Source organism: Ceratotherium simum, chromosome 28 (genome assembly GCF_057802395.1).
Source record: "Ceratotherium simum simum isolate JZ-2026a chromosome 28, ASM5780239v1, whole genome shotgun sequence".
NCBI classification, from domain to species: Eukaryota; Metazoa; Chordata; class Mammalia; order Perissodactyla; family Rhinocerotidae; genus Ceratotherium; species Ceratotherium simum.
In genome coordinates, this window is record NC_141927.1 from 39,244,624 (window position 1) to 39,266,907 (window position 22,284).

The window sequence follows — 22,284 nt, forward strand, 5'->3', positions numbered from 1 at the left end:
CATCTCTTTCTCCCTCCCCAGCCCAGAGAAAAAGACACGTGGGATGTGTCTTTACTTCCTTGAGGAGGCAACAGTGCACAGCGGAATTACATGATTATTCCTAATACATAACTGCAAGAGAAAGAAACAAGATGATAAAGAAAGAAAGGAGAGGGTGAAAAGAAGAGCACTCCTTGTAAGGATGAAAAATGGTAAGAAGGAAACTTGACAAACCAGCTTTCTGAGTTCCAAGTGTTCCAGGAAATACTCTTCTATGAGTAACAAAGGTTCTGAACCAAAAGCCAGGCCAAAACATGGTAGCACATGACACTAGATTCCTTTGGTTTCTCAAGGCACTTTGGCTTTAAATTAAGTTTAAGGTACCAGTCTTGTTGAAAGTGGATTCAATTCAGTCTCAATCAAAACCTCTGTCCCCAGGTAAACCCAGTACCAGATTCCATATATTTAGGCCCAGGCTTGCAAACATACTTCAAAGAGAGACCCTTTAAATAACCATCAAAAGTATTTATTCTCATGTGTCACCATATAAAGTGGGTTGAAAGGAAGGCTTACTGTTTTTGCTCAAGATTTTCTTAAATCAATGGCCACAAGTACCAAAACAGTTACCCAAAATACCCTTCTGATTAAGACCACAAGGACACCCTAGCAGCATTTGGCAAAAATAATTGAGGGAGTCAGTACTCTCTTAAGTGCTACCACTTTTAGTAAACACTAGTGAGATACACTTTGATACTACAAAGATAAGTGCTTTGGAAATACTAGGTGACTTATTCTTTCCATCATCCCTCATCACTGTCACTCAAAATATTATCTGAGGTCTACGGCATATGGTTCCATCATTCACTACTTGACATCTAAGATCTAGAATGATGGTCGGTCCCTTACAAAATTTAAATGGATAATCCTAACACCAGAAGTATTTTTTTAATGACTTAAAAATATGCTGGATTCCCCTTTGCTCCCTTTGATCTCCAAATAATACTGAATCTGAGATCTTGGCCAACTTGAGATCATATTAGAGTTCACTGAACATCCAGAGCAGTAAGTAGTGAAAGCAAACCCTTGCTGATGACCTTTTATACTGCAGAATTAACAGAATTAACCTTTACCAATAACTGCTACATATATCAGTTTGTGTGGGTCTCTTCCCAAGAGCCAAGATCAAGTCAAATTTTTCCATTTTAAAAATATGCACTTGTATAAAATATTTGGTAAATACAGAAAAGTAGAAAGCAAAATGAGGAAAAATGCTCCTAGCCCACCAATGCAAAATAACCATTGTTTTTGTGCACATTTTGGTGTACTAGTTTTATCTGCTCGGGTAAGCATTACTTATGTAAGTCATTAAGAGGCCACTGCCAAATTAAATAAAATATAAAAGTCAAAATAAAAATGAATTAAAATAGTTCTTTTTTTAAAAAGAAAGTTTTTCATTATTGCATAAGTAATGTATGCTCAATGAAGAAAAAAAAATCTAAAATACAGGTAAACCAAAAAGTAAGGAGAAAAACATCACATGTCAGCTCATCTCCTAGAGATAACCATTGTTTACATTTGGTACATAGCATTCTTTTTTCATGTAAATATATGTGCCTTCCTTTTAAAAAAGGAATTCAAGCCATTAAGCCATTAAAAAAAATGCCTTCCATTAAAAAAAATGGGGTCATACATCTGTATTTTGTAACCTGCTAGTTTTACTCACTGTAGATCTAATGTCATCATTTTAAGTGGCTGTACAGTGTTGCATTCTATATAAGGCAACACCATAAATTATTTAACTAGTACTTTATTGGGTTGTTTCTGGGCATATTTTACTGAATTATTAGGTCAGTTATTCTTGTGTAATCTAATAATAAGCAAAGTTTTTTTCCTCCTTTCTCTTCAAGTTTAATTTTTTTGACTGAACAACTATAATGAGACAACGTTTATCCCAAACCACTTAACCACTTTCATTTTTAATGATACATAGGTGGCTAGACATAAGATTGATTTTAGAAACAAAATTATTTTTGCCAGGGTGAAATACCAAAAAGAATGGCTATTTAGTAATTTCTCTTTGTATAGAAATGAAAATAGCCTTTTGCCTTCTATCGTTAAGAACCAGGTCAACCAGCCATTTGGAATTTTCCCTATTGGATTTATAGTTATTGAGAGTGCACAGGTTTTAAAGAAAATATTTTACACTCAGAGACTAATTCAGGGTGTTAAAAATCAGCTCTCTCTGCCCCTGCATGGAGAGACACGTCTACCTTATCAGTGTGCAACCACCACACTCACTGGGCCTCACATACTCTGTAAACAGACACAGACATAGAAAACAACAGCGTCTGCACTGTTTAATGCACTTAATGTCCGAGAGGTCAGTTTTTTCAAACATAACGAGGTCCAAAGACTGCGTAACAACATCAGTATAAGCACTTGCCACCTCATCCCTCTGGCTCCCAGGACCAGGCAGAACTAGAGTCTGAGACAAACCGCCCTCCCTTATCTTTTCGCACTTCAAGGAGTTTTTAACACTCTGCAAATCTGTAATTAACCACAACTAGAAAAGCCAAGGATTCTATCTACCACATTTTTCAGTGCTAAAATAACAGGGCCACACCGCCCTGGCCACAGGAGAGCATGTCGTCCCTGGAGATGGCAGTGTGCCGCTTGTGTGACACTTTTTAAGCAGCAATGGCAACACACGTCCTCAGAGAACCTTTCTTCATTAAGATCACAAAGAGCTTTTATTGTACTAAACGCTGTACAAAGTATAACAAATAGACACCCTCAGTAGTTGGTGTTTTCAACCCAAGACAATTCCATCAAGCCAAGGCACAAAGGAAAAATATACAAAAGCAATGACATAACTAAATCAAGATGCATTTATTTTATGCGCAAAAAGAGGGGTGAGTACAGGGACTCTTAGCAGTAACTATTCGGACTGGGAAGGGCAAGCACTGCCAACTTCCTGACTCTAGTTAACTAAGTGCGTGGGAGAGGGCAGGACACCTGTGACCTTGGACATTTCAACTGGATAATTAACCATTTATTTCTATTAAGTGCCCATGATGTGTATCATTGCCTATTTGCTGCAGATACAGAAACGTCAAGATGAAATAGGTCACCATCCTCCACCTCGACTGGAGACCCACTGAGCTGATAGCACAGGATCCTGGACTTGCGTCCTCTGTAGGTCCTCCCACTTTGCCCCTACTGCCAGGATGTCAGATGGAATTCCCCATGGCAGGGATGGGGAATGGCATTCCTGCAGGTGGTACAACAGCTCACTGACCGATTTCTCCTCCTGTGAAAGTGACTGAGTTGGGAAAATGGGGTAGAGTCGAACTTTCCCTACAGCCACCTGTCTTCTGAAATGGGCTTCGTGAAGAGAGCAACTGATCCAGCCAGCAGTCTGTGAAATGATCACAGGCTAACATCGAGGGCCTCCTCATTTTGACCTTGCCCAAATTTCCCTTCAGGTGGCTGTAAAAAGTCACATGGGGAGGAGAGAGTCTATTTAATAACATTGTGATGAATTAAAGTAGGATATATCTGATAACACAACATTACTACTTGATTCTATTTGATCAACATTACTATCTGATCCTCATTTGTAAACGGGCATTGTCTTAACTACCGAGTTCAGGAAAGTAATTGCAAAATTTTCCTGGTTAATTATTAATCTTCCTAAGGGACAGAAGAAATCCAGAGCAAAGTCAGGGCTGGAAGGGACTTGGAGAGGTCATTTATCTCCTGATTTCAGAGAGAATATTGCAAACATCGCAAACAAATATAAACCTATTTTTAGATGACTTCAGGAAAAAAGTTTACATTTTTCTAGTATCCAAATTCTCCATTTTATAATACCCTTCTTCTTTATATCTCCTCTAGTGGTCCTCAAACTTTCATGTGCATTAGAATCTTTTGGGGGGGCCTGTTAAAACATAGATTGCTGGACCCCACCTCCACAGTTTCTGAATCAATAGGTCGTAGGTGGGGCCTGAGAATGTGCATTTCTCACAAGTTCCCAGGTGGTGCTGATGCTTGAGGGTACCGAGACCACACTGTGAGGACCACGGTTCTAACCTAACCCTTGCTGGACTGAACCCTTATATTCTCAATGGAAATAGATACCAGTTGGTCATCACTCCTTGGTACTGAGGCATACATATACTTAAATAACAGTTCAAGAGTCCTCGTCATTTTTTCTCCCTCCAGACTAAATAATAGAAGTTCCCTAACATCTTATCATAGGTATCACTTTTCAACCCTTTAATCATTTTTTGAGGTTCTCTGTTGAGCCCTCTCCAAGTCTCTCTTAGTTGTGGAGCCATGAACTAGCCCCAGAACCTTAGTCAGACTGGATGAGGTTGAGTATAAAGGGAAAAATGACTCACAATTCATACAGCATCCTCCTATTAATCTCCAATACCCAAACCTGCCTTATTAGTTCCCTTGTGAATCATGCTCTTCTGACTCCTTTATGAGCTGCAGTAATGCCTAGCTGACCTTCCCAAGGCCTTTCTTCTGAGAAGCTCAAAGACTTCTCTAACTAATTTAACAGTGACTCAACATCCTAAACGAGTGTAGGGTTAAGCAACTTGTTCAACTGCATATCAGTTTGGAGGGGAGAGAAAATCTGGAACCCAAATTCAGATTTCTATCCAAATATCATTATATGCAGACAGATGCTTCTTAAATTTATTGGACTTGATGAGATACCAAGTTTACCTCCTGTAGAGAATAATAGTAGTTCCAGGTGCAGGTGAAACTACCGAATCTCCTTCCCTTTGTGGGGGAACTGTAACAGAGAAGTGGAATTAAGGATAAGGCTTCTGGGGTCGGTCTTGCACTCATCTCCATCACTTCCCCAGCTGCTAGAAGAGAGGGGGAAGCAGCACCCTGGTGGCACTGCAGTCTCTCCTAATCCATTTGGCAAAAGACACAAATGAACTGAAAGCTAACCCATGAGCTGCCCTCGACCCACCCCACTCCTTCCTGTTTTCCTTTTCTTTGTGTTCATATTCTTTTTTCTGCCAGTTTACTCAGTGTGTATGTTGGGGGCCCAGTCTCTGTGTACTGCCTAATTCAGCACGTGAGTTCTTTGAGAGTAGGAACTATGCTTTCTTTGTGCATCGTATGTGCTCTGGGGATGCTTAACACATGCTAGATAATAACAGCAGTCCCAGTATTTCCCGGAGAAATCCACATTCCTGCCGAGAGTTGGATCCTATCACCATACACTTGCGGACGAAACAGGCAAAGCTGAAGGTGTCCCTCTGCTCACTGCTCATTTTAGATAAAATGGTTGAAACTCAATATAACAAAGCCTATTCCCATAACATTTCCTTTTGAAAGAGAACATTCTAGGGATGTATCACCGAGCACCTGCATTCAGCTCCAAACCAAAAGGTAAGCTGTTGGATAATGTAGTTCCCATATAGCCAGGCAGACAAGTTACCTATTAAAAACCTCATGTGGATGAACAGGACCCAGAGAAAAGATTCCTTTCTGTTTCCCTGAAAAATCCCTCAAAGCTTCAGGGCAGAAGGCTATTCTCGAGGAGTAAAGTCACAGTAAAATACATCTAGTGCAGCCAGGAGCTCTGGGTCTCTAACTACTGTAAGAGGTAGAAGACTAAGATGAGAGGGTGGGCCACCAGTGAGAGTGGCTTCAACGGGACTGGAGGACAGATAGGCAGAAAGTTACCTGCAGGTAAAGGCGATGGCGATTGAAGGTGCAGGTGTGCACAGCACGTGGATGGAGCCCTGGGCTGCTGGACATTGCTACAGGCCACAGAGCTGCCCATGTTTCTCGGCATCTGGACCCCCACTGTGCGACTCTGAGCTGAGCTCATTGTGATCTGTCATGCCCAAGGTCATGACTAGTCAAGAGAGCCTCTACTCAGGAGGGAGCCATGACCGGTATCACTTCATCAGGCACACAGGGCAAGAAGCAGTGAAGAGAACCACGGCACCAGCGAGCATGAGAAATTCCGACACTGACACATAATCAAAATGATCTCCTCTTTCATTCACCTGTATCACTCTCTCACAGCACATAAATCATTAGAAGAAACACTCTGAAAGTGTTTATGAGCATTTTAGCAATTCCTCCTAAAGGAACACATGCTTCCTAGTAATAAAAACACCTATGGAAACTTCTTTCTGTTAAATTGAAAAATGGATACATTTTAAACAGCTTTTCTTTTTTGCAAGACTAAACTACAATTGATTTATGAATAACAGCTTGAAAACTATCTAATATCTAACTACACTATACCTTTAAAAACACTCCACTGAGATTCTGATGGTGTCTTATGAACAATTAAAAGTAAGAATAAGAAAGGTTACTTTCTTTGGATAAAAGTATATATTATAAAGCACATACTGAAACAAAGTCCCTTTTACCACTGAGGATAACATTACTGACTTGTCTGTTACAATTACAGTTAATCTGGACTGCAAATTTCTCTTCTGCTCAATAAAAAACTTAAGTTTTAAAAAAAGTTTCTTTCTAAAAATAGCCTAAGAACTCAGTTCTATTTTCCCTTCTTACATTCTTTTCCTACTAAATGTACCACTGAAACATTTCCTTTCATTGTTGACACCTTAGGTCATTTGGATTTAAAATCAGACAATGCATAATAACAAAGAAGTCTTTAAATAAAGCTTTTCAAAATGGGAAAATGGCACTTGAGGGCATGCTTCTCTCCTTGCTCATAGAGAGAATAGATATGTGGATGCCTGGCAAGCAGCTACTACACCACCTATTAGAACTGTTTCATTAAAATCAACATTTCTGGAGGGGATATAATTTATGCGTTAATTGATAAAGAAATTCCTGCCTGGTTGTGTGTTATAGCAAGTTGTTTGGCATGAAGTCAGTGTACTCTGAATTAAAATACTTTAAGCAGAGTGATTCAGATTTAATTTAAAATGTTCAATATTAAAATCCTTAGTTTTCTTCAGTCCAAATTTAAGTTGGCAATGACTTGTTAAGAGTAGTTAAAATTAGAGAATTTCATGGCCTTTGGTTAATTTTGACAACAAACTCAATCTTCCAGAGGATGCTTTCAATTACTTTCTAAAGCATTCCTCCTAAATTTATTTTATTTTTTTAAGTGCTTCTCTTTAGGAGTACATGCGTCTATTTTTAAGCAAAATAAAATCCTCTTTAGAAGAACAAAATCCTCCTTAAAAAAATAAAAACTGTCCATCTATACATTTTACAAAATTACACTTGACACTCATTATTTCTGGAGCATAAACTTGTAGCTCAGGGTGGGTATGTTATAACAGGAAGCCGCTTTCAACATTATTTTCTAATAAGAATTAGATTACTATAGAAAATAAAGCTCAATGATACAACTATTTCCATTAATCAAATATTTTAACAGATAAAATAAGTAATAATCTACAGACTGCTTTTGCAAAGACAAAAATAGTAAGAATGAAATACTTTCTCTTGGGAAAATTGAATAAGGCAGGTTTCTTGCAGTAAGACACATTTAAAGAAAAACCTTTTGCCACCATCCTTAGGATCCTCTAAAGTACCCACTCCAAAGTTTCCAGTTTTCCTAAGAGATAAAAAATTACTATGATGGCAATGTTAGGAAGATTTAAGAAGAAAAGAACAAAGAGAAATCTTAAAAGTTCACCCAGTACTTACAAGTACTTTCAAAGGAAATCTGAGCAGCAATTCTTCAGAAGACTGCTCTCCGGATCATAAACACAATCTGAAGTCTAAAATAGATATCCCATCACACTAGGCCGAGAAGTCACATTTCAGCTTACTAACTTCTACTTGGGTAAACAGTTTTACAACTCATAGAACAAATCCTGGCTAAAATTAACTGCCCCGGCGCAGCAGGCAGGAACTCGCTGCTATGCATCATGTGTGCGGGGATTTATTCACTAGGACAACGTCGGTGTCCTCTTAATGGGAAATCTGGCCAAGGGGCGTGCTCTGTGAACAATACATAGCATCATGATTATGCTAATTATTGACTTCAGTCCAATAATACTAACTTCTTTTAAGTTGTTTTTGCAAGTACTGACAAAGAGAAAGAGTAAGCTCTTTTTCACAACAGGCATTCACTTGATTTTTAAGCTTTCAAATCAGACAAAACTTTGGCAACAAGGTGGCAGTGCTGTATGCTCTTCACAAGGAAAAGCCAAGTGAAAGGACACCATCAGATTATTTAAACAGTATGAGTAGATGCGAGACTATGTGAAACTAAATAGGCATCAAATACACATACCAATAAGTCTATCAACAAGTAGCCTTAAATGAAAGCTTTTTTCTTGATATATAATGAACTAATTTTGTTTACTTGCTTTCTGGCTTTGTCTTCTGCACCTCCCAAAGAGTTGCCATGAGGACATAGGTTCACTAATAAATTACAACCGAGAACGAACATCTCAAATATTTGCAAAAGGCATCATCCTTGGCAAAAAGCATTTTGAAGTGCATTTAACTGCCTGGCTGGCTGGAACTGGTAAGTGGTCCTCTATAGGTTACTGACCATCTATAAAGCATGTTGAAGCTCAAGTTAAAGACCCCAAGTATACAGGTGGTATTTTTTAAAAAATTACAAGTAACATGGAACTTTGCTTAAAAAATAGAAACTCCCTTAATAAATACAATGTACATCAAAGACACAGAATTGCTTAATATCTACTCAAGATGGTTCAGACTAGTTTGTTTTAGACGTTTAAGTTCTTTTTTTTTGGGGGGGGAGGAAGATCGGCCCTGAGCTAACATCTGCCAATCCTCCTCTTTTTGCTGAGTAAGACTGGCCCTGGGCTAACATCCATGCCCATCTTCCTCCATTCCACATGGGACGCCTGCCACAGCATGGCCTGACAAGCAGTGCATCGGTGCGCACCCGGGATCTGAACCAGCGAACCCCGGGCCGCCACAGTGGAGCACGCGCACTTAACTGCTTGCGCCACGGGGCTGGCCCCTAGACGTTTAAGTTCTGATGACATCTTTTGCTCTTACTGGATGCTTTATGAAAGATATCAAAACATCAATCAGGGCCAGCCCCATGGCCTAGTGATTAAGTTCAGCATGCTCTGCTTCGGCGGCCCAGGTTCAGTTCCTGCGCGCGGACCTACACCACTCATTGGCGGCCATGCTGTGGCGGTGTCCCACATACAAAATAGAGGAAGACTGGCACAGATGTTAGCTCAGGGAGAATCTTCCTCAGTGAAAAAAGAAAAAAAAATCAATTAAACCTCCAAACATCTCTGGGAGTTAATCGTTTTTCCATTTTTTTTAAACAGATGGGTAAACGGGGAAATTCAATGACCTGTCCAAGGCTTCTCTCTGAATCCACACTGAATTACTCCATCCCCTCCAACCCTCTCTATGACATGCCTTCCATATTAACCATTTAGCTATAATCCTATAGATCTTTTCAGTGCTGTTTGTTTTCCTAATTTAAAAATGTTGTTTGTCAATTTAGACTTCAAGAGATTTATTCTACTCAACTCCCAAATTTACTCAGGGATTTACTCTTTGACTCTCTATTGCAGGCAGGTATCCTGTAACCATGGATCCTTAAGATATGATCATGTCCTTAGGAAGATTGTCCACCCGTGGCACCCATACCCAGAATGGCAAATGGGTTGATTTTCATTGGCATGAGCTGGTAACCACAAGCACAATGCCTCCCCCTGCCCCGCCCCCCCGATTGTTTACAAAAACTGCTGGTTGCTAGTCTGGGATTCCACCCCCACTGCCCAACTGGCAGCTGTAGCCAGCACTTGCTCCACCTCCACAAGATGGTAGCTGGCGCACACTCACCACCACCCCAACCCAGTCACTGGAGGTGGGCATCCCACTCAGAGCCAAAAGGAAGAAGTTACACACTTATCAAAGATAGCTGACCTCTGATTAATGTAATTAATTCCCTCTGATCCACAGCAAACTTACTCTTCAATTCTTAATGCCAAAAGAAGACACTGTGAGGCTATTTTTGACACAATTATCCTTATCCTATTATGTCATAGTTCAGTAGAGGAGTTTCTAAGCCAAAACATTATTTCTTTCCTAAACCAGACAGTAAGAAAAAGCAAATATGCCAAGTTTATTTATGCACCAGATTTTGCATCAGAGAGGAACAAGATAGTGGATCCTACATCTATTATACTGAAGGCAGGGGACACTGAGCAGTTTTCCAGTTCCTCATATGTCAAATATGCTGAGTATGACTCCACTGTTTCTTTCAACAGCAGCCATACCTGTTTCAAAATGCAAGAACCAAAACATTCCAAAGAAAATAGTGTATCCTCCAATTACATTAGTCACTCTGTTGCTTCATTTTTATTAGCGAAAATAATTTAAGAGTCAACTGTACTTCTGTTCTAGGCATACTTAAGACTTAGAGAAAAATCTATGTGCATCATTAAAAGCAAGGTAAATTCTTCCCATTTGTTGCCATGAATTTTTGATGGTGGGGGAGGAGGGATAGGCAAGTGGAGGGTGGTGATGGTGGGGAGGAGGGACAGGCAAGTGGAGGGTGGTGATGGTGGGGAGGAGGCACAGGCAAGTGGAGGGTGGTGATGGTGGGGAGGAGGGACAGGCAAGTGGAGGGTGGTGATGGTGGGGAGGAGGGACAGGCAAGTGGAGGGTGGTGATGGTGGGGAGGAGGGACAGGCAAGTGGAGGGTGGTGATGGTGGGGAGGAGGGACAGGCAAGTGGAGGGTGGTGATGGTGGGGAGGAGGCACAGGCAAGTGGAGGGTGGTGATGGTGGGGAGGAGGCACAGGCAAGTGGAGGGTGGTGATGGTGGGGAGGAGGGACAGGCAAGTGGAGGGTGGTGATGGTGGGGAGGAGGCACAGGCAAGTGGAGGGTGGTGATGGTGGGGAGGAGGGACAGGCAAGTGGAGGGTGGTGATGGTGGGGAGGAGGGACAGGCAAGTGGAGGGTGGTGATGGTGGGGAGGAGGGACAGGCAAGTGGAGGGTGGTGATGGTGGGGAGGAGGGACAGGCAAGTGGAGGGTGGTGATGGTGGGGAGGAGGGACAGGCAAGTGGAGGGTGGTGATGGTGGGGAGGAGGGACAGGCAAGTGGAGGGTGGTGATCGAAGGGTTCTTTAGTCCAACAGATCCATGAAATTAAACAAAAACAAAAAAAAGACTGTTTTTATGAACTCGCATTAATGAATTAACCTGGATATCAACCCTCTAGAGCAGCTACATATGTAATTTAAAATTTTCTAGTAGTCACAGTAAAGAAGTAAAAATAAACGGCAAAATTAATTTTAATATTTTATTTAACTTAATATATCCAAGATACTATTATTTCAACATGTAAGAATATAAAAATTACTAATGAGATATGGGGAGAAATGGAAAGCTGAAGAACTGAGACAGAATGAAAGAGGAGGAAAAATGATTTAGAAAGGAGAAAGAAAGGACTAAAATGAGGCCAAATACACCAAAAGGAGGGAGAAGAAAAGCACTTCTCCCTAAGCATAGAATTCAGTTATAAAATCATGTAACAAAAGTTAGAATGTTCCTGTTCCGGGGCTAGGTGCAGGGGATACAGAGAGGAAAGACCAGGGCCCTGTATTCAGGGAGCTCACATTTTACGAGAGGGACAGACCCCCCGGGGAAATACAACACTCTGTGAAGGATGAAGACACAGATACGGAAGCATATAAGGGGAGCACAGCTTGTTTTTTAAATGAAGGTTATTTTCTAATGAAATTTTAAATATATGTTTTGGGATATCTCAGGATTCTGAATTTTATTTTGGAACTTTAGAAGAGGCATGGATAAACCATGGAGCGATCAATTATTCCAAAATATTTAAAAATTACATCGAGAACCCGGAATAAAGTTTCCATTCTGAGCTATTTATCATCTTCAGATTAAAACCTGGTTATTTGGTCCAACTAGTGAAGGTGGTCGAGCAGGGAACGCATAGAAAGAGAAAACAAATTCACGTTTCACCATGGTTCCTGGTTCTTCAGAGGACGACATAAAATACTCAAGGCCTTCAATGCTGGAAAAAAACATTATCAGCCCATTAGGGAGGAAACTCTTCTTTGGACTGTAGCGGTAGAGTCAGAAAGACCTGAGTTCAAAGCGTAGCCCCTACTACCAGCTACATGACCTCAGGCAACTTAGCTAGCCTGTGAGTCCCCGTCCTCACCTGTAAAATCCGGTTACTGCCAACATCAAGGGGCAGCGTCAGAACCCCGAGGTGGCGGGCGGCATCAGCACAGAGGAGCTCTCCATAAACAGCTGTGGCCATTATGATCACACCCCTTCTCCCTTTAGTGCAGTGCTTGCTGAAGATCAATTTGGGACATTTACTGAGTGAGGATTAAAGGCTCCCTACTTTTAGAGCTCAAAGTTTGAAAAACTAAAAGTTGAACAGGGTTTCAAATGATTGTTAAGTATTTCAGGGAAACCCAGGGTCTATAAACTGTCTCTTTGAAAACTCTGTAGCTTTGACAGCCTGCTCAGTTCTTCTCTATTATATCACCTCATGTTGCTAACCTAAGGTTGAATCAGAATTTAGGGACACTGACAAAATAGTACATACAAATTCCATATCTTGGTAGATTGTCGCAGTAATGACCCCCTATTTGTTCCTGCTTCCCTGTATCCATACCCTTTGGTAGTCCCTTCCCACATTGACTCTGGGTTGACAGCAGGACAACAGCAAACCAGACACGTGAAAAGTGCTGACCCATCGGGGCTTGCCCTCTCTTGCTGCACTTGGAACCCTTAGAGCATCACATGAAGAAGCCCTGGCTAGCCTACTGAGGATGAGAAGACTACATGGAGCAAAGATGCGCCATCTGCTGCTGAGGCCTCTACACCAGCCACCATGATGACTGCCTGACATGTGAGTGAGGCCATCCTTGATCATGTGGCCCAGCCAAGCTGCCAGCCAACTGCAGACACCAGCCAGGCTAGCTCAAAGTAGAAGAACCACCTAGGTGACCTACAGAATTGTGAGACATAAATGTTTGCTTTTCTAAGCCACGAGTATTAGGTGGTTTATTATACAGCAAAAGCTCACTAACACAGTCATGTGCCACAAAATGAGGTGTCGGTCAACGAGGGATCACATTCACAACAACGGTCCCATAAGATATGTATCATACAGCCTAGGTGTGTAGTAGGCAATACCATCTAGGTTTGTGTAAGTACACTCTACGATGTTCACACAATGACAAAATCGCCCAATAGCACGTTTCTCAGAACATATCCTCATCATTAAGCGATGCATGAATGTATATATATCTTCAAAAAGTCTATAATATTCCATCCACTTATCTCCAAATGAAACCTTTTAAGATTAATCGACGTGTATCTTATTCTTAAAATTCACAGTTCTGATTACTATATTTACTTTATCTGTCATATCAACTACGATATTAATTAAACAAAAATGAAACAGTGATACGGTCTGATTATAAAATTGCTAAAATGGTAAGTGCTCTATTTCATCCTATAATTTGTAACAAATATATATGGCCTTTAACGCTACAACTACATATGCTAAAGAAACAATTTCTCCATCCTAGCCTTCACAGTGATTACACCGGCATAGTTCACAGCTATTCAGTCTGACTTAATACTTCAGAAATGGATCAGAGTACCAATTTACACACACACATGAGCAGAGAAATCTAACTCTAAAAAGAATAAGCCATTTTTTCTTTAGCATTCATTTTTTGTAAGCTAAGAAAAAAAGATATACGTAGTAACAAACTCTCAGAGACAGTTCTTTTTAAAATTTCGATAAATAGCTAATTCAGCTATTTTATATTTACATTACATTTATAACAATTTACACCAGGACTGTGAATGTAAAGGCAGTATTATTACTGCTGTTGTTTAAATACTTATTTTAACATCATTGATTTTTTAAAGTATCTTAGAATAATACTGGGAAATTTTACCCTTGCTATACATTCCTAGTAGTGGAATTTATTAAACAGTTGGTTTCTAGGGCCAGCCCAGTGGCGTAGTGGTTAAGTTCTGGCACTCTGCTTCAGCGGCCTGGGGTTCACAGGTTCAGAACCACACCACTCATCTAGCCACGCTGTGGCGATGACCCACATACAAAATAGAGGAAGACTGTCACAGATGTTAGCTCAGGGCCACTATTCCTCACCACAAACAAACAAAAAAACAGTTGGTTCCCGCCATTATGAAACTCCCAAGCATTTGCAAGATTTGTATGAACGGCAGGATGCCCATGACTAGAAGAGAAAATAGTGTGAACGACAGTTCTGCCTTTACGAGGCTTATAAACTGATAAGAAACATGACAATGTATATAAACTTTCTACCATAGACGAGAGTAATCAGTAAGTTTCCCAAAGGGTAAAATTTCATTCCATTAGGAATCTAAGGAAAAAAGAAAAGGTTTCCACTTGGGTCAATCAAGAAAGGCATCTTGGAAGATGTGACATTTGAATTGAGCCTCTGCATGCTGATGAGCTTTCAACAGCTAAAGGAGTGGAAAGAACGTTATATAGGACCAATGACATAAGCAAAGACAGAAAAAGGGAAAGTATATGTCAGGGAACGGCCTGGATTCAGAATCTAGCTCTATCAATTAATAGCTGTTTTGACTACTGATGAAGTTCCTTAATTTCTCCAAGTCTATGCTATAAAGTATCCAATGAGAGTGTAGAGTCTACGGCAAGATTGCCTGGGTTCAAATTCTAGCTTTATCATTTAGTAGTTGTTGACCTTGAGCAATTACTCTCTGTGCCTCGGTTTCATCATATTTAAAATGGGGATAAGAATATACAGACTTCACTAGATATTATGAAGATTAAATGAATTTATATTTATAAAGCATGTAGAACAGTGAGTGGTGCTTAAAACATAAACATTTTGTTAAATAAACTCACGTTTATGCAAGATAGATATGTCTAAATATAGCTATATCACCAAGAACAGTACCTGGTATGCAGGAGGTGATAAATATATTTTTAATTTTTTCCCTTTGGAGTTCGTAGAGAATTTCCCTAGAGCACAAGGGTCAGTCATGTTTTCATTTGCCCCACCGTTAGCCTTCACTCAATTAAAAGAACAGAGACTGTCCCTCCCCTACTTTGAAACTAGGGGTTTCCTCCTTTCTCTTGGGGCAACAATTCTGCATTTGCTGATATAAGAGGCTACACTTGAAACTGCTAGACAGACACAGCCCAGCTGCCAGATTCAAACACAGGAACACTAGTATTTATGTAATAAATACACTTTCAATGGAAAGATAAGCATAGGCTTGTTAAGTACAATCTGAACCCCTATAATTTATTAGTATTCAGGCTAATCTAAAACAAGAAACCTTAAAGGTATTGTAATTTGAGATTTTAGAAAAACCATTATATTTAAAGCCACAAAAGGTAGGTTAACAAAATTTTATTAATTCCAGTCCAATTTGGCTCCAGGTAGTTATATATCCACACTGAAAATAGTTTTAAATGCAGTTTTATGACTTGACTATATTAACAAAATGCTAGACTGAGTTTTCTCTGTTTTTAAGACGAAAGCATTAAAGACAGTTAACAGATGATACTAAAAATATACATATACTGCCAAGAGTATTTGAAAATATTCTGCTGTTGAAATAAGTGAAGATTTCCTGCAATCTTGTGATATTTATTTGTTTAGAAAGCTCTTTTTCACAGATAACGCAAAGGTAAATTTTACCCATAACAAATCAAACCTTACTGCCAACTCTGCGGTGGTGGACAGAATCTGAATTACCGAGTTGTACTGAACTGCTAATCATAAATACCTACTTCTCAGTTTACTCCATGCACTTCTATGAAAACTATTAAGAATCAGGCAACAAGCTACTGACTTCCAAAATCTTTTGGTACATTAGCACCAAATATTAATTTTTGTTATTTCAATCCACAGGTTTGAAAGGGCTACCCTACTTTCTAACTTGAAATGTAAGACTTTCTGAGGAAAAGAGGCCTGTAGGGGGGTACTTGAATAGAGCCATACTGCTGGGATCATTCAATTCAAAGCTTCCCAGCTCTGCGACCACAGGCAAGTTATTTAACAGAATTCTCTCTGCCCATCTGTAAAATGAGGATAAGAACCTACCTCCTGGGCCGGCCCCGTGGCTTAGCGGTTAGGTGTGCGCGCTCCGCTACTGGCGGCCCGGGGTTCAGATCCCGGGCGTGCACCGACACACTGCTTCTCTGGCCATGCTGAGGCCGAGTCCCACATACAGCAACTAGGAGGATGTGCAGCTATGACCTACAACTGTCTACTGGGGCTTTGGGGGAACAATAAATAAACAAAAAAAAAAAAAAAAAAAGAACCTACCTCCTAGGATGTTGCAAAAATGAGTTAATGCACATAGAGCACTCAGAACAGTACTTGGACAGATTTTTTTAAATACATATTTTCTAGCCATATAAAATAACAACGAAGGGGAATTCCTGGTTGAACCACCTGTACATGGTAGTGAGAGAATCTACTTTGGGTCCTGGGTTTTTAGGTTCTCTCTCCATCTTATGTCAGGGGGACAGGGAGCTTGCAGGGTAAGACTGAAAGGACCCTCATAACAGCCCAGAGCCACCAGTTTTGCTATTAATAATTTCAAATATGTTCTCATGGCTATTCCACTCAAGTCCCCAAGTACTTGTAAGATTTGTTTGAAGGGTAGGTGCCCAAGTGTGTGGTAGAACACAATACTTGGTACCAATTTACCGAAAGAATTGGGAAATCAAGAATTTATTCTCTAATCTTTAACAGTTTTGCTGTAAATGGATGGGGTCTGTTCCCCCCGAGATTAACTGACAAGTGGTCATTTTTAGGGTAAGCAGTTCAACATCAGCCTCGGACAGGAAGAGATGAAATATCCATAACCGATTCTAATTTCTCTTGGCTACAAGAATCCAGTAGGTGCCTAGTTTCTTCAGGGGGGCACAGCCTAGTCTCCTGATGATGAATGTACACAATTGTATCTCTTAAGTGCTAAGTATTTCATTTAAAAAAGTGCCCCAATGAGTGCTCGTTTTTCAAGGTAGCAGCGATAAACAAAAAACCAGGATTAATGACTCAGCTCTAAGAACTATAATCGCCCAGTAATTATAATAATCCAAGAGGCCATTCTCAGACAAACCAGAGACCAGCTCCTGACAGACTCCTGGCTCACAAGAAGAAGAAAAGAGGACAAACAGCACCGGGGTATCTGTGGTTGACTGTAGACTGTGACATAATCGACAATTATCCACTTAGACTTTACTGTTTTCATCCTAAGAGTTGGTCTCTTCTTTTTCTTCACAATATATTCCTGTCTCTTCGCTAGCCAGGAGAGGGTGCATTTCCCAGTTCTTCAACTCAGATCTGTTTTAAAAAATACTCTTTTTTTTTTTTTTTAAAGATTTTATTTATTCATTTTTTTCCCCCCAAAGCCCCAGTAAACAGCTGTATGTCATAGGTTCACATCCTTCCAGTTGCTGTACGTGGGACTCGGTCCCGCGCTGGACGGAGAAGTGGTGCCTCGGGGCACGCCCGGGATCCGAACCCGGGCCGCCAGCATCAGAGCGCGCGCACTTAACCGCCAAGCCACGGAGCCGGCCCAAAAAATACTCTTAAAAAATGACTAAAAATTATTCTTTTTAGTTTTGTAAATTGAGATCCTTCCATGTAAACCACATTTAAAGGAGGAGCCCTTGACAGATCCAGATTTCTTTAAGGCTTTTTTTAAAAACTTTTTAAATAAGATGATGGAAGGGTTGGGGCCAGCCTGGTGGCGTAACCTTTTGGGTACACGCGCTCCGCTGCGGCAGCCCGGGGCTTGCCAGTTCGGATCCCGGGCGCGCACTGACGCACCGCTTGGCAAGCCATGCTATGGCGGCGTCCCATATAAAGTGGAGGAAGATGGGCACAGATGTTAGGCCAGGGCCAGTCTTCCTCAGCAAAAAAAGAGGATTAGCAGATGTTAGCACAGGGCTGATCTCCTCCCCCCTCAAAAAAAGTGGAAGCGTAAAAGGGGAGCATATTAATAAATTCCAACTAACATTTTGATTTTGAATAAGAAAAATCTTGTCCGTCTTATTCAAGCTTATAAGATATAAGATTATAAAATAACAAGCAGCCAGTGAGACAAAGGGTATTTTAGTTGTTCATACACAGTATAACAGAATGACGTACACCCAAATCACAACAGCAGACTCGCCCTTGCTGTTTTTGTGCAAGTGTTCAATAAACCTCCCTTCTCATGAGAGTGTAGTGGTAGGTCAGCATTCGGAAAAATAACTAAGATAAAGGGCAAATAAACAACTCAAAACTTCCCCCAGACAATATCCAGAAGAATCTTTCTGAGATCGTGTACTAAAGGAGTCTCTTTCAAAATCACCCTTAACTTAAATTAATCCTGGGCACAGGGGCCGGCCCGGTGGCACAGGCGGTTAAGTGCGTGCGCTCCGCTGCGGTGGCCTGGGGTTCGCCGGTTCGGATCCCGGGTACGCACCAACGCACCACTTGGCAAGCCATGCTGTGGCGGAGTCTCATATACAGTGGAGGAAGATGGGCATGGATGTTAGCCCAGGGCCAGTCTTTCTCAGCAAAAAGAGGAGGATTGCCAGATGTTCGCTCAGGGCCGATCTTCCTCACCAAAAAAAAAAAAAAAATCCTGGGCACTGAAGAAACAGGAAGAGTAAATCACATTTGAGTTATGATTCTTTAGAATGTGCTGGACAATTCTGAGACATACTGAGAAAAAAAAATACTAAAAATAGCCAAGAAAAGGACTAGGCAGCAGCTAAAACACAAAGGCCAGGGGTGAGATCAGAATTAGAAACATATGGTCTGGAGAACTGTCCATGTAAGGCTATCTTTATTTTATTTTTTTTTTTTTATTTATTTATTTATTTATTTATTTATTTTCCCCCCAAAGCCCCAGTAGATAGTTGTATGTCATAGTTGCACATCCTTCTAGTTGCTGTATGTGGGACGCGGCCTCAGCATAGTGGGAGAAGTGGTGCGTCGGTGCGCGCCCGGGATCCGAACCCTGGCCGCCAGCAGCGGAGCGCGCGCACTTAACCGCTAAGCCACGGGGCCGGCCCTGTAAGGCTATCTTTAAATCAGTAACTAAGTTAGGATGATCCACTGGGCACAATAAACAGCTGCCATCGTCACACTGGCTGATGCTCCACCTCTCATTCAGAAATCTCTGCAGGGTCTCAGCAGACGAAGATGACACGACTCTATGCTATTATGTTCAATAATGTTCAACAATGTTTGGAGGTATTTTCAAAGCTGGTCTCGCCTTTCCTAGACCCAGTTGAGAAACTTCATATACTTTGATCTTTCGTTTTCATAAAAGTATGAAAAAGCAACAGTAGAGGATAAAACTTGCAGAGCCCTCCTCCCCACATCTAGTGTACCATATTTACTTACATTGCCCAGCCCCATGGACTTCCTGATTCCCCAGAGATTTGTTCATTCTCATTTACGTATTCATCAGATTCTCAGGAAGCTTCTTAACCTGGTGCCAGGCACTACAGAAATGAAAAGGATCCTACCTTCTAGGGGTCCAGTGTAGTGTGGGGATAGATACGCAAGTAATTATATATAGTGTAAGGCCTATAACAGAAGTTTGTACAAAAGTAAGGGTTGCAATTCTCTTTGAGGCTTGGGGGAAGGTTTTGCGATGGAAATGACCAGGCATAAAAAGGGTGAAAGGCACTTCAGACAGAGCAATCAGTACAGGCGAAAGCTCAGAGGCAGGAAACAACACAGCATGTTCTGGGAATAGCAAAAAGTCTGTGTCCAGAGTGTGAGTGACGGGCCATGAATGGGAGAGGAGGTAGGAGATTAGATGAGCACTAGGTCGCTGAGGTCCTTAGGTGCCGTGCCAACAAGTTAGTCCATTACCCTGTAGCCCCGAGGCTCTCGACTCTGGCTACACGTTAAAATCTCCTGGGAAGCTTTAAAACAAAATACTGATGTCTGGTATTTGTTAGTACCAATTAATTGGTCTAGGATGGGGCCTGAGCACCAGCATTTTTTTTTGAGGACTATCAGCCCTGAGCTAACATCCATGCCAATCCTCCTCTTTCTGCTGAGGAAGACCAGCCCTGAGGTAACATCTGTGCCCACCTTCCTCCACTTTACATGGGACGCCGCCACAGTATGGCCTGACAAGCGGTGCATCGGTGCGCGCCCGGGATCCCAACCCGGGCCACCAGCAGCGGAGCGCACGCACTTGACCGCTACACCAGGGGTCCGGCCCCCATCAGCATTTTTAAAAAGGCTTCCCATGCGATTCTAGAATGTGGTTGGGGGTGAGAACCACTGCTGTAGGCAACAGGGAGGCAACACAACTGTATAAGTAGGATGGCGATGTAAAAATGTTTTCTAAAAAACAAGTTAACTGGGCAACAGCGTGAAGAGTAGATTAGAGGCACAGAGACTGGGGGAGGAATGTCAGTTTATAGGCTACTGAATGCAGGTGAGAGATGCGTCTAAGCCAAGTTATTAACATTTTACGGGTCATTGACCTGTGTGAAAGTCAATGATAAAGGCTAAAAACGCTTTCCTTAGGAAAAACGCACATCCTGTCAAAAAATGTACAGACATGAACCTCTTTGAGAAATGGATTCAGTTAAGAAGCCCTAAACTAAAGGCAGTGATAAGAAGAGAGAGACTTCTGAGGTAGAATCAATAGCACTGATGACTTTCAGGTGAGGGGAAAGACGAGGTATTAAGGATGACCCCCCCATTTCTAGCTTGAGAGTTATAACAAGCATGTGTTGTGCACTTACTTAAGTGTCAGGAACCATACTAAGCACTTAACATGTATTTATCTCACGGAATTTTCCCAATTCTATAAGACAGATTGCTATCATATCTATTTCATAATTGAAGAAACAGATTTAGAGATATTAAGTAGTTTGTTCAAGATCACATGGCGATAAGTGGTGAGACAGGAATTTAATTCCAGACAGTATGACTCCAGAACTTGCGGCGTTAACCTCTTCCCCTACCACCTCTGGTGAGCAATATCCATTTATTAAAAAGAGGAGACAGGAGGATAGAGCAGGAGTAGGTTTCGGATGAGGGGAGGCCGGGGTGGGGGTGGGGATATAAAAAAATTAGTCTTTGACATGCCATGTTCAAGATAGTGCAAGACAGGGCTGGCCCCGTGGCTTAGCGGTTAAGTGCTCGCGCTCCGCTGCTGGCGGCCCGGGTTCGATCATGGGCGCGCACCGACACACCGCTTCCCCGGCCATGCTGAGGCCACGTCCCACATACAGCAACTAGAGGGATGTGCAGCTATGACATACAACTATCTACATGGGCTTTGGGGGAAAAAATAAATTAATTAATTAAAAAAAAAAGATAGTGCAAGACATATAGATGACAGTACCTGTTAAAACAGAAAAAAATAGAAAGGAGCTCAAGAGGTGAGAGCAGAAGATACAGTACTAGAACGTTTACTGAGTCCTCTCCATGCGCCCAGCACTAGCCTGAGTGCTGTCTCACAGTGGTGTAAGTGCTACCATTATCTTCCCTCCCCCAGCGAGGAAGCAGACACAGGAGACAGGCTCACACAGCAGTCAGCAGAGGGGCCCAACTTCCTAACCCCTAACCTACACCTCTCCGGCACTGTTAGGAGAGGAAACCATGGAGGCATAAGTGGCAGCAACCCCCAACCTGTTCTAAGACTGTTAGTGTGAGAGATACAGCTTTTGTCTTTTAAAGCTTTATATAAAAAAATTTTGACAATATTTATTCATTTCCATAACCTAAGAGATTTTTACATTGTTTCAATTATTTGAAGGGTAATCAGGGATATTTTGTTTCAACCAACTTAAAGATATATTTTCACAGGTCAGTACGCAAGCTTGGGTGCAAACCTCTGTAAATGATAAAGCATGACAAGAATTCCATACTGTGTTATTATTATCTGAGTCAGAATTCAGAACAGTTAGTCTAATGGAGATAGTGTGCCTGCTTCCTAGGCCACCAAGAAGCCAGCAAGTGGTGAAATTTCCTTTTTACTCTCTTTTTGTAGCTTGAAAAGAATGTAGTCTTTCTCCTCTCTAATGTAACAAAAATAAAATCTTAAGTCACACTCTACAAGTCTAGGCTAGTTACTTGAGGTTTAACAGCAGAATATCTCATGCACCGCAGTTTCAGATAAAAACCTGTTATATTTCAATGTTTCAGCACCTTTGAAATAACAGACCCTCACGTAGCCTTTGACTCGAAAGCATTCCTCCTACAAAAGTACTTTTAAAGTTTTAAAGAGCCTACAGTATTATCCTAGAATTCTCTCCTATTT

General features: G+C 41.3%; 1 protein-coding gene across 3 annotated transcripts in view; it reads right to left on the reverse strand.

Annotated features, from left to right (window-relative positions):
- SLC20A2 (solute carrier family 20 member 2) overlaps positions 1 to 22,284 on the reverse strand; it is a 107,284-nt gene that overhangs the window by 63,894 nt on the left and 21,106 nt on the right. The window contains exon 1 of one of the 3 annotated variants that reach the window (XM_004441209.3): positions 7,657 to 7,880. The exons of the other annotated variants lie outside the window; for them this stretch is intronic. The gene's annotated coding sequence lies outside the window, so the exon portion shown is untranslated. Of the gene's footprint in view, positions 1 to 7,656; positions 7,881 to 22,284 lie in introns of those variants that run through there. 3 annotated transcript variants of the gene reach the window in all.